The sequence below is a fragment of the Garra rufa genome, unplaced genomic scaffold (assembly GCF_049309525.1).
Source record: "Garra rufa unplaced genomic scaffold, GarRuf1.0 hap1_unplaced_002, whole genome shotgun sequence".
NCBI classification, from domain to species: domain Eukaryota; kingdom Metazoa; phylum Chordata; class Actinopteri; order Cypriniformes; family Cyprinidae; genus Garra; species Garra rufa.
This window is the reverse complement of record NW_027394277.1, coordinates 6,250,961-6,262,739: the sequence shown is the minus strand read 5'-3', so window position 1 is coordinate 6,262,739 and position 11,779 is coordinate 6,250,961. Positions and strand designations below refer to the sequence as shown.

Below are 11,779 nucleotides of genomic sequence, written 5' to 3'. Positions count from 1 at the left end.
TTAACCACTAGTCATCTCTCACAGTTAAATCTGACCCCATTTTAGTCTTGTAACTCGGCCGATAAGGCCGATTGTTACACTTGGATGGGAGACCGCCTGGGAATACCAGGTGCTGTAAGCTTTTGCCTTTTCTTCACTATTTATATAATATGCTGGCTTTTACGGAGGCTGATCTTTAAATAGCCCACTTTTTGAAGCAGCCCTAGCTTATGGCCATACCACCCTGAGGGCGCTAGAGAGCCAGCAGGTAGTGCTAGGTTTGCAGTGCAGAGATACTCTCTGAATCCATTTGTTTGACAATCTCTTTTCTGAAATACTTAATTTTCTTTTTGATTTTGGACTTTGGGAATTCGTTGTTGGAAAGTCAGAGTTAACCCTGATCACTTCCCCCAACAGCTTAGGCTGTGTGGGGGACTTTTTGGACTCTTCCTGGTTGAAGCATGCTGCAGATGCACATCATGGCTGCAGACAAAGAAACAGTGCAAACAACAATGATAAAAGGTAGCAATGGGAAGAATGAAGAGGACGATCAAAGAAGTGGAAAAGACAACCAAGTAGTGATTCAAAAGCAGCAGAAAACAAACAAAGTCACAGGAGATCTGCAGAGAGAAAGAGAAGAAAACAACCAAGGAGTGCAAGGAGGAACAAAAGGAAAATATAGCAAAGACCTGACATTGGAGGTGGAAGTGGAGGGAACAGAAAAGATTTCCATGATGGATTTGCTGAGGGGAGTAAAGAAGGAGTGTGGAGAGGTGATCGGCTGCAGAGTGAGAGGTGAAAGGATGTATGAACTCACAATGAAGGATGAAGAGGCAAAGCATAAACTAATGGATGGCGTGAGAGTACAAGGAGTGATGGTGCATGCAAGGGAAGTTATGAATAATGACATGGTGGTGTCTTTTATAAACTTGCCAGTATACTTAGAGGATGAGAAGATACTCTTCAAACTACAAGAGTGGGGAGTACGACCACTCTCACCAATAAAACGTCGGTTATGGCCTGGAACGGATATAGCTGATGGAACCCGGTTCTTAAAGGTTCGTTTTACGGAACAGGTATGTTCACTTCCATACTCCACAAAGTTTGAGACTCTGAGAGGCACCGAATATTTTCGCGTCATCCATGATAGACAAGTACGTGTTTGCAGACTTTGTATCAAGCCAGGGCACATATTCAGAGAGTGCCCTGAATTAAAGTGCTTCAAATGTGGTGGAGGAGGACATTATGCAAGAGATTGTGAAGAATGGATGCGATTAGAGAGAGAGCGAGTAGTTGGACAAGAAGATGATGAAAGGAGGTACAGTGATCTGACAGAGGAACAAGAGGTGGAAGTGGCTGGTGTTGTGAGCGGGGGAGGTAAAGATGGAGCTGAGGCTGGTGAAAAAAGAAGCAAAATGGAGCGGCGAGACAGAATTGGGAGCAAGGGTGAAAAGGATGGCGAGGAGGAGGAGATGGAACAGTCGGAACAGAGCGAGGAAGACAAAGGTGAAAGTAAAGTGAAAGGAAAAGGTAAAGAGGATGAAAAGAAAGAGATGGAACAGGAACTGAAAGAAAGTAAAGGTGAAGAAAATAGGAATGGGGGACAAAAAGATGGACTGAAAGCAAAGATTAAAAGACTCAGTGCAAAGAGGAAGTCTGAGACGGACGGAGAACAGAGTGAACAGATCAAGGAACCACGGGCAGGTATTTGATGCCTTATTTAATTATATGTGGTTTTGTTTTTCAATTTTATTTAGTTTTCTTTAGCTACTCTCATGGCCACTGTAACTTCAATAAATATAAATGGGTTAAGGAATAAAAGCAAGATGAAAGAGTTATTATTTACATATAGGAGTGATATAATTTGTATACAGGAGACAAATTGGGAAGAGGATAAAGTGAGAGAGATGAGAGAGGAGTGGAGAGGGGATATTTATTATAATAATGGAGCAAAAAATGCAAGAGGTGTGGCAGTACTTTTTAAAAAAGATAGTGTCAAAGGTATAAGGGAGGTATATAAAGATCAGAGGGGAAGGATCTTGGTAGTTGAATTTACATATAGAGATATAGATTTTAGATTAATAAATATATACGTTCCGAATATAGAAGTAGATAGGAGGGAAATATTGGAAGAATTAAAAGAATTAGTTGTGGGGAAATGTATTGTAGTGGGGGATTTTAATATAAAATGTAGCAGATTAGATGTGGGCAAGGGCGTAAAATTTAGATGGGAGAAATCTAGGGGAATGTTGATGGAGATAATGAGAGAGAAGGGGTTAATAGATGTGTGGAGGTATGAAAATCCAGAAAAAAGAGAATTTACTAGGAGGCAATTAAAAGAAGGTATATTAAAACAGAGTAGAATAGATTTAGTGTTAGTTAAGGAGGAAATCATTAGATACATAGATGGGACAAGGCATCAAGGAAATAGTTTAAGTGATCATGATGGTGTTAGGTTCAGAATTAAGATAGGGAGTGAGGAGGTAGGAGGAGGGATGTGGATATTGAATGCAGGATACATTGGAGAGGAAGAATATGAGATACAGATGAAGGATCTAATAAATAGAGAAAATGAGAAGATAGATGAGTATAAAAGAGAGGGAGGATTAGATGACAGAATAGGGGAAAGATGGGAGAAAATGAAAGACCAGATTAAGTTCATCAGTATAAAATATAGTAAGAAAAGATGGGAAAAGATGAAGAAGGAAGAAGAGTTGCTGAAAGAAAGATTGAGGGAAGAATTAAACAAGGCTGAAGATGAAGAAGGATATAGTATGGAAAAATATATAGAGGCTAAGATAGCACTGGAGAAATTTGAGAGGGAGAAATGTAGAGGAGCAATTCTAAGAAGTAGGGCAAAATATGCATTAGAAGGTGAGAAATGTACAGGGTATTTCTTAGGGCTAGAGAAAAGGAGACAAAGTAAAACATATATAAACGAAATAAATACAAAGGAAGGCAAAACAACAAAAGACTACGTAGAGATTTTGGAGAGAGTGCAAGAATTCTATGAAGATTTATACAAGAGGGGAGGAGCAGATGAGAAAATCATAGAGGAAGTATTAGAAAGTGTAGGGAATATTCTAAGTGAGGAAGATAGGGAATGGTGTGATAAGGATATAGAGGAAGAGGAGGTGAAAGAGGCAATAGGGGGGTTGAAAAATGGAAAAAGTCCGGGGAGTGATGGGATCGGTATTGAATGGTATAAAACATATAAGGAAGGGGTAGCACCAATTCTAGTTGAAGTTTTTAAGGGGATAGAAAGAACAGGAGTAGTGCAAGATAGAATGGTGGAGGGAGTGATAGCTTTAGTGTATAAGAAGGGAAATAGATTAGATATGGAGAACTATAGACCAATCAGTCTATTAAATGTGGATTATAAAATACTGACTAAAGTTTTAGCGAATAGAGTGAAAAGAGTGATAGGAAGTATAGTTCAACCAACACAGAGTTACAGTATACCAGGCAGGGATATAGCGGACACGATAGGGACCGTTAGGGATGTTATGGAGCATATGAAACAAGATGAGAAGGGAGGGATAGTATTAGGGATTGATTGGAATAAAGCTTTTGATAGAGTGGAACACAAATATTTATTTAGGGTATTAGAGAAGTTTGGATTTGGGGTGAAAGTGATAGGATGGATAAGAAGACTATATGAAAAAGCAAAAAGTTGCATAAAAATAAATGGAGTGCTAACAGACAAGTTCGATGTAGGAAGATCAGTAAGACAGGGATGTCCCCTGTCTGCATTATTGTATGCCATTTCAGTAGAGCCTCTAGCTACTTTAATTAAGAGAGATAAAAGAGTAGTGGGCATTGAGTTGCCATATGGAGGGATGTGTACTATAAACCAATATGCAGATGATACTACAATCACAGTGAGAGAAGGAAACAGTGTAAAAAGAGTTTTAGAGATAGTGAAGAGGTATGGGAAGGCATCAGGGGCAAAAATAAATATGGAGAAATCAGAACTAATGTATATAGGGGAGGTAGAGAGAGTAGAGGTAGGGTTAAGAGTGGAGGAAAGATATGTGAAAGTATTAGGGGTATATTTAGGGGTGCAAAGCAAAGAGGCAAGAGATGTGACTTGGACCGGGGTGATTAACAAAATAAGAACAGTATGTGCAGCATGGAAAGGGAGAAAATTGAAATTAAATGGGAAAGTAATAGTGGTAAATAGCCTGTTATTGTCAGTATGTGTGTATGTGATGAGTGTAATGGAAATGCCAGGGTGGGTGTTGAATGAATTGAATAAAATTGTAGGTGATTTTATATGGGGCGGCAAAGGGGTGAAAATTGCACAGAAAACATTGGTGGGTAAGAGATGGGAAGGGGGTTTAAACTTGATGGACTTAGAAACAAAAAGAGCCGCAATGAGAATAAAAACGGTAATAAAATATATGGGAGGGAGATGGGATTATGGATGGAAGGAGTTCTTAAGAAAGTATGTTGATGACGTGGGAGGAATAGGAGATAATGGTTGGTACATGGGCTTCAAGCAATCAATGACGGGAGGAATACCAGAAATATATCGGGAGGTTTTAGAGGCATGGAGGCATTTCCTACCCAAATTAGAGTATGAGTGTGAAGATATAAATGTGATTAAAAATCTGCCACTATTTCTGAATGAAAAAATTAAGTATAAAAATAAAACATTGTATGAACATAAATTTATAGAAGGGGGCATAAAACAAGTAAAGGATATAATGTACGAAGTTATTCCAGGATTTCTTAGAGATAACTGCATTTATGATTCTGTGTGTGATTTAGATGGAATAGAGAATAGAGAGAAAGTGAATACAATATATGACAAAATTAAAACAAGTATACCCTTGCAATGGACTAAGGTGATTAAAAGTGAATGTGTCTCTAAAGAAGAGCAATGTATGCCAGAGATGTATGTGCATGATAATGGTGAAAAGTACAAAATTAAGAATATGAGTGTAAAGAATGTATACAGGAGATTAATCAGTGATGTTATAAAAGAACCAGCGGCAGAAAAAGTGTGGAAGAAAGTGTTTGAGGATCTGGATGTGAAAAAAATCTGGTCAAACCTAAATATAAAATACAACAGTATTGATTGTGAGAACAATGACTTTCTGATAAGACATAATAGAATTTACACGAATGTGGTGTTAAATAAAATAAACAATGATGTCAATGTGATGTGTGATGTGTGTGATAATGGCCATGAGAGTTTTTTACATTATTTTCTGAGATGTGAAGCTTTGGTTGGTTTCTTTGATTTTCTTAAAAGTATATTAATAGAAAACTGGGGTGTGCAAGTGAAGTCAGAGGAGGAATGGGGGAAAATATTTTTGTTTGGAATTGTTGGGAAAAGGAAAAAAAGGGATATCTGTCTAATTAATTTTCTTTTAAGTCATGCTAGACTAGCAGTGGTTCTAAGAAGGAACTATGCACATTTTGAGGGTAGGACGATGAAAGTTAAAGATATATTTAAGTTAATAACACAAAGAGATGTGGAGTTGATTTGTAAGTTTGGAGAGAAAAAGGCAAAAGAATTTTTTATAGACACAAATAAGTTCATATATCAAGATGTGGGTGGGAAAATCTGCTTTAATTGGTAGGAAGCAATCATTTGATTTGAGAAGGGTAGTAGACATATCTCTTGTATATTTCATTTATGTATCTGTATTTTCCTTTTTTTGTGCAAAATAATGGATGTCAATTGAAAGATGACTCATATGAATGTAACAAATTGTGTTGAGTGAGTGTGAATGTGATGGAAAACTGTAATTGAAAATTTGTGAATTGAAAATAAAAAAAAGATAAAAAAAAAAGAGAGCGCCCGATCTCGTCTGATCTCGGAAGCTAAGCAGCGTCGGGCCTGGTTAGTACTTGGATGGGAGACCGCCTGGGAATACCAGGTGCTGTAAGCTTTTGCCTTTTCTTCACTATTTATATAATATGCTGGCTTTTACGGAGGCTGATCTTTAAATAGCCCACTTTTTGGAGCAGCCCTCGCTTATGGCCATACCGCGCTGAGAGCGCCCGATCTCATCTGATCTCGGAAGCTAAGCAGCGTCGGGCCTGGTTAGTACTTGGATGGGAGACCGCCTGGGAATACCAGGTGCTGTAAGCTTTTGCCTTTTCTTCACTATTTATATAATATGCTGGCTTTTAGAAAGACGTGTTTTACCGCTCTATTTATTACAATCATTTACATGTATTATAGAGTTTTAAGTGTTTTACATGTTTTTTAGGCCATTTTATTACTCTTAACATTTTAAGTGTATGTGTCTTTAATAAATGGATGGTTGGCCTGTCATGTGACTAGACACATGACAGGAAGCAGGAAGTACAACTGTATAAGAGAGCAGCATGACAAACAAAGGACAGTCACCAAACTGTTGGATTGAGGAGTTGCTAATTTTAGAGCTCACCTTTCCATTCACCACCTGCAAACTTTGGATTACACTTTCTGTGGATTGTATATACACTGGTGGACACTCACATTGGACTTATCAACACACTGGGGTTCTTGGACTGTTTTTAGGGTATGGACAAATGAACTGTATTCTTTTAACAGAGTTTACCTGTTTTTAGGGTATGGACAAATGAACTGTATTCTTTTAACAGAGTTTACCTAGTTTTATCGTGTTGTTTTAAAGTCTTTTATGTGAACCTTGTAAATACACCAAATCTATTTAAACCAATTTTCTTTTATGTCTCATTCTTTTAACCACTAGTCATCTCTCACAGTTAAATCGGACCCCATTTTAGTCTTGTAACTCGGCTGATAAGGCCGATTGTTACACTTTTATGGGAGACCGCCTGGGAATACCAGGTGCTGTAAGCTTTTGCCTTTTCTTCACTATTTATATAATATGCTGGCTTTTACGGAGGCTGATCTTTAAATAGCCCACTTTTTGGAGCAGCCCTCGCTTACGGCCATACCGCGCTGAGAGCGCCCGATCTCGTCTGATCTCGGAAGCTAAGCAGCGTCGGGCCTGCTTAGTACTTGGGTGGGAGACCGCCTGGGAATACCAGGTGCTGTAAGCTTTTGCCTTTTCTTCACTATTTATTTAATATGCTGGCTTTTAGAAAGACGTGTTTTACCGCTCTATTTATTACAATCATTTAAATGTATTATAGAGTTTTAAGTGTTTTACATGTTTTTTAGGCCCTTTTATTACTCTTAACATTTTAAGTGAGTGTGTGTCTTTAAAAAATGGATGGTTGGCCTGCCATGTGACTAGACACATGACAGGAAGCAGGAAGTACAACTGTATAAGAGAGCAGCATGACATACAAAGGACAGTCACCAAACTGTTGGATTGAGGAGTTGCTAATTTTAGAGCTCACCTTTCCATTCACCACCTGCAAACTTTGGATTACACTTTCTGTGGATTGTATATACACCGGTGGACACTCACATTGGACTTATCAACAAACTGGGATTCTTGGACTGTTTTTAGGGTATGGACAAATGAACTGTATTCTTTTAACAGCGTTTACCTCGTTTTATCGTGTTGTTTTAAAGTCTTTTATGTGAACCTTGTAAATAAACCAAATCTATTTAAACCAATCTTCTTTTATGTCTCATTCTTTTAACCACTAGTCATCTCTCACAGTTAAATCTGACCCCATTTTAGTCTTGTAACTCGGCCGATAAGGCCGATTGTTACACTTGGATGGGAGACCGCCTGGGAATACCAGGTGCTGTAAGCTTTTGCCTTTTCTTCACTATTTATATAATATGCTGGCTTTTAGAAAGACGTGTTTTACCGCTCTATTTATTACAATCATTTAAATGTATTATAGAGTTTTAAGTGTTTTACATGTTTTTTAGGCCATTTTATTACTCTTAACATTTTAAGTGAGTGTGTGTCTTTAAAAAATGGATGGTTGGCCTGCCATGTGACTAGACACATGACAGGAAGCAGGAAGTACAACTGTATAAGAGAGCAGCATGACAAACAAAGGACAGTCACCAAACTGTTGGATTGAGGAGTTGCTAATTTTAGAGCTCACCTTTCCATTCACCACCTGCAAACTTTGGATTACACTTTCTGTGGATTGTATATACACCGGTGGACACTCACATTGGACTTATCAACACACTGGGATTCTTGGACTGTTTTTAGGGTATGGACAAATGAACTGTATTCTTTTAACAGCGTTTACCTCATTTTAACGTGTTGTTTTAAAGTCTTTTATGTGAACCTTGTAAATAAACCAAATCTATTTAAACCAATCTTCTTTTATGTCTCATTCTTTTAACCACTAGTCATCTCTCACAGTTAAATCTGACCCCATTTTAGTCTTGTAACTCGGCCGATAAGGCCGATTGTTACACTTGGATGGGAGACCGCCTGGGAATACCAGGTGCTGTAAGCTTTTGCCTTTTCATCACTATTTATATAATATGCTGGCTTTTACGGAGGCTGATCTTTAAATAGCCCACTTTTTGGAGCAGCCCTCGCTTACGGCCATACTCACATTGGACTTATCAACACACTGGGATTCTTGGACTGTTTTTAGGGTATGGACAAATGAACTGTATTCTTTTAACAGCGTTTACCTCATTTTATCGTGTTGTTTTAAAGTCTTTTATGTGAACCTTGTAAATAAACCAAATCTATTTAAACCAATCTTCTTTTATGTCTCATTCTTTTAACCACTAGTCATCTCTCACAGTTAAATCTGACCCCATTTTAGTCTTGTAACTCGGCCGATAAGGCCGATTGTTACACTTGGATGGGAGACCGCCTGGGAATACCAGGTGCTGTAAGCTTTTGCCTTTTCTTCACTATTTATATAATATGCTGGCTTTTACGGAGGCTGATCTTTAAATAGCCCACTTTTTGAAGCAGCCCTAGCTTATGGCCATACCACCCTGAGGGCGCTAGAGAGCCAGCAGGTAGTGCTAGGTTTGCAGTGCAGAGATACTCTCTGAATCCATTTGTTTGACAATCTCTTTTCTGAAATACTTAATTTTCTTTTTGATTTTGGACTTTGGGAATTCGTTGTTGGAAAGTCAGAGTTAACCCTGATCACTTCCCCCAACAGCTTAGGCTGTGTGGGGGACTTTTTGGACTCTTCCTGGTTGAAGCATGCTGCAGATGCACATCATGGCTGCAGACAAAGAAACAGTGCAAACAACAATGATAAAAGGTAGCAATGGGAAGAATGAAGAGGACGATCAAAGAAGTGGAAAAGACAACCAAGTAGTGATTCAAAAGCAGCAGAAAACAAACAAAGTCACAGGAGATCTGCAGAGAGAAAGAGAAGAAAACAACCAAGGAGTGCAAGGAGGAACAAAAGGAAAATATAGCAAAGACCTGACATTGGAGGTGGAAGTGGAGGGAACAGAAAAGATTTCCATGATGGATTTGCTGAGGGGAGTAAAGAAGGAGTGTGGAGAGGTGATCGGCTGCAGAGTGAGAGGTGAAAGGATGTATGAACTCACAATGAAGGATGAAGAGGCAAAGCATAAACTAATGGATGGCGTGAGAGTACAAGGAGTGATGGTGCATGCAAGGGAAGTTATGAATAATGACATGGTGGTGTCTTTTATAAACTTGCCAGTATACTTAGAGGATGAGAAGATACTCTTCAAACTACAAGAGTGGGGAGTACGACCACTCTCACCAATAAAACGTCGGTTATGGCCTGGAACGGATATAGCTGATGGAACCCGGTTCTTAAAGGTTCGTTTTACGGAACAGGTATGTTCACTTCCATACTCCACAAAGTTTGAGACTCTGAGAGGCACCGAATATTTTCGCGTCATCCATGATAGACAAGTACGTGTTTGCAGACTTTGTATCAAGCCAGGGCACATATTCAGAGAGTGCCCTGAATTAAAGTGCTTCAAATGTGGTGGAGGAGGACATTATGCAAGAGATTGTGAAGAATGGATGCGATTAGAGAGAGAGCGAGTAGTTGGACAAGAAGATGATGAAAGGAGGTACAGTGATCTGACAGAGGAACAAGAGGTGGAAGTGGCTGGTGTTGTGAGCGGGGGAGGTAAAGATGGAGCTGAGGCTGGTGAAAAAAGAAGCAAAATGGAGCGGCGAGACAGAATTGGGAGCAAGGGTGAAAAGGATGGCGAGGAGGAGGAGATGGAACAGTCGGAACAGAGCGAGGAAGACAAAGGTGAAAGTAAAGTGAAAGGAAAAGGTAAAGAGGATGAAAAGAAAGAGATGGAACAGGAACTGAAAGAAAGTAAAGGTGAAGAAAATAGGAATGGGGGACAAAAAGATGGACTGAAAGCAAAGATTAAAAGACTCAGTGCAAAGAGGAAGTCTGAGACGGACGGAGAACAGAGTGAACAGATCAAGGAACCACGGGCAGGTATTTGATGCCTTATTTAATTATATGTGGTTTTGTTTTTCAATTTTATTTAGTTTTCTTTAGCTACTCTCATGGCCACTGTAACTTCAATAAATATAAATGGGTTAAGGAATAAAAGCAAGATGAAAGAGTTATTATTTACATATAGGAGTGATATAATTTGTATACAGGAGACAAATTGGGAAGAGGATAAAGTGAGAGAGATGAGAGAGGAGTGGAGAGGGGATATTTATTATAATAATGGAGCAAAAAATGCAAGAGGTGTGGCAGTACTTTTTAAAAAAGATAGTGTCAAAGGTATAAGGGAGGTATATAAAGATCAGAGGGGAAGGATCTTGGTAGTTGAATTTACATATAGAGATATAGATTTTAGATTAATAAATATATACGTTCCGAATATAGAAGTAGATAGGAGGGAAATATTGGAAGAATTAAAAGAATTAGTTGTGGGGAAATGTATTGTAGTGGGGGATTTTAATATAAAATGTAGCAGATTAGATGTGGGCAAGGGCGTAAAATTTAGATGGGAGAAATCTAGGGGAATGTTGATGGAGATAATGAGAGAGAAGGGGTTAATAGATGTGTGGAGGTATGAAAATCCAGAAAAAAGAGAATTTACTAGGAGGCAATTAAAAGAAGGTATATTAAAACAGAGTAGAATAGATTTAGTGTTAGTTAAGGAGGAAATCATTAGATACATAGATGGGACAAGGCATCAAGGAAATAGTTTAAGTGATCATGATGGTGTTAGGTTCAGAATTAAGATAGGGAGTGAGGAGGTAGGAGGAGGGATGTGGATATTGAATGCAGGATACATTGGAGAGGAAGAATATGAGATACAGATGAAGGATCTAATAAATAGAGAAAATGAGAAGATAGATGAGTATAAAAGAGAGGGAGGATTAGATGACAGAATAGGGGAAAGATGGGAGAAAATGAAAGACCAGATTAAGTTCATCAGTATAAAATATAGTAAGAAAAGATGGGAAAAGATGAAGAAGGAAGAAGAGTTGCTGAAAGAAAGATTGAGGGAAGAATTAAACAAGGCTGAAGATGAAGAAGGATATAGTATGGAAAAATATATAGAGGCTAAGATAGCACTGGAGAAATTTGAGAGGGAGAAATGTAGAGGAGCAATTCTAAGAAGTAGGGCAAAATATGCATTAGAAGGTGAGAAATGTACAGGGTATTTCTTAGGGCTAGAGAAAAGGAGACAAAGTAAAACATATATAAACGAAATAAATACAAAGGAAGGCAAAACAACAAAAGACTACGTAGAGATTTTGGAGAGAGTGCAAGAATTCTATGAAGATTTATACAAGAGGGGAGGAGCAGATGAGAAAATCATAGAGGAAGTATTAGAAAGTGTAGGGAATATTCTAAGTGAGGAAGATAGGGAATGGTGTGATAAGGATATAGAGGAAGAGGAGGTGAAAGAGGCAATAGGGGGGTTGAAAAATGGAAAAAGTCCGGGGAG

General features: G+C 38.5%; 2 non-coding genes across 2 annotated transcripts; both read left to right on the top strand.

Annotated features, from left to right (window-relative positions):
* Nucleotides 1-5,966: 5,966 nt before the first annotated feature.
* Nucleotides 5,967-6,085, top strand: LOC141307228 (5S ribosomal RNA). The gene has a single exon (XR_012346183.1). It is a non-coding gene; the product is annotated as a 5S ribosomal RNA (ribosomal RNA).
* Nucleotides 6,086-6,886: 801 nt separating this feature from the next.
* On the top strand, nucleotides 6,887-7,005 carry LOC141306591 (5S ribosomal RNA). The gene has a single exon (XR_012345549.1). It is a non-coding gene; the product is annotated as a 5S ribosomal RNA (ribosomal RNA).
* Nucleotides 7,006-11,779: the final 4,774 nt, after the last annotated feature.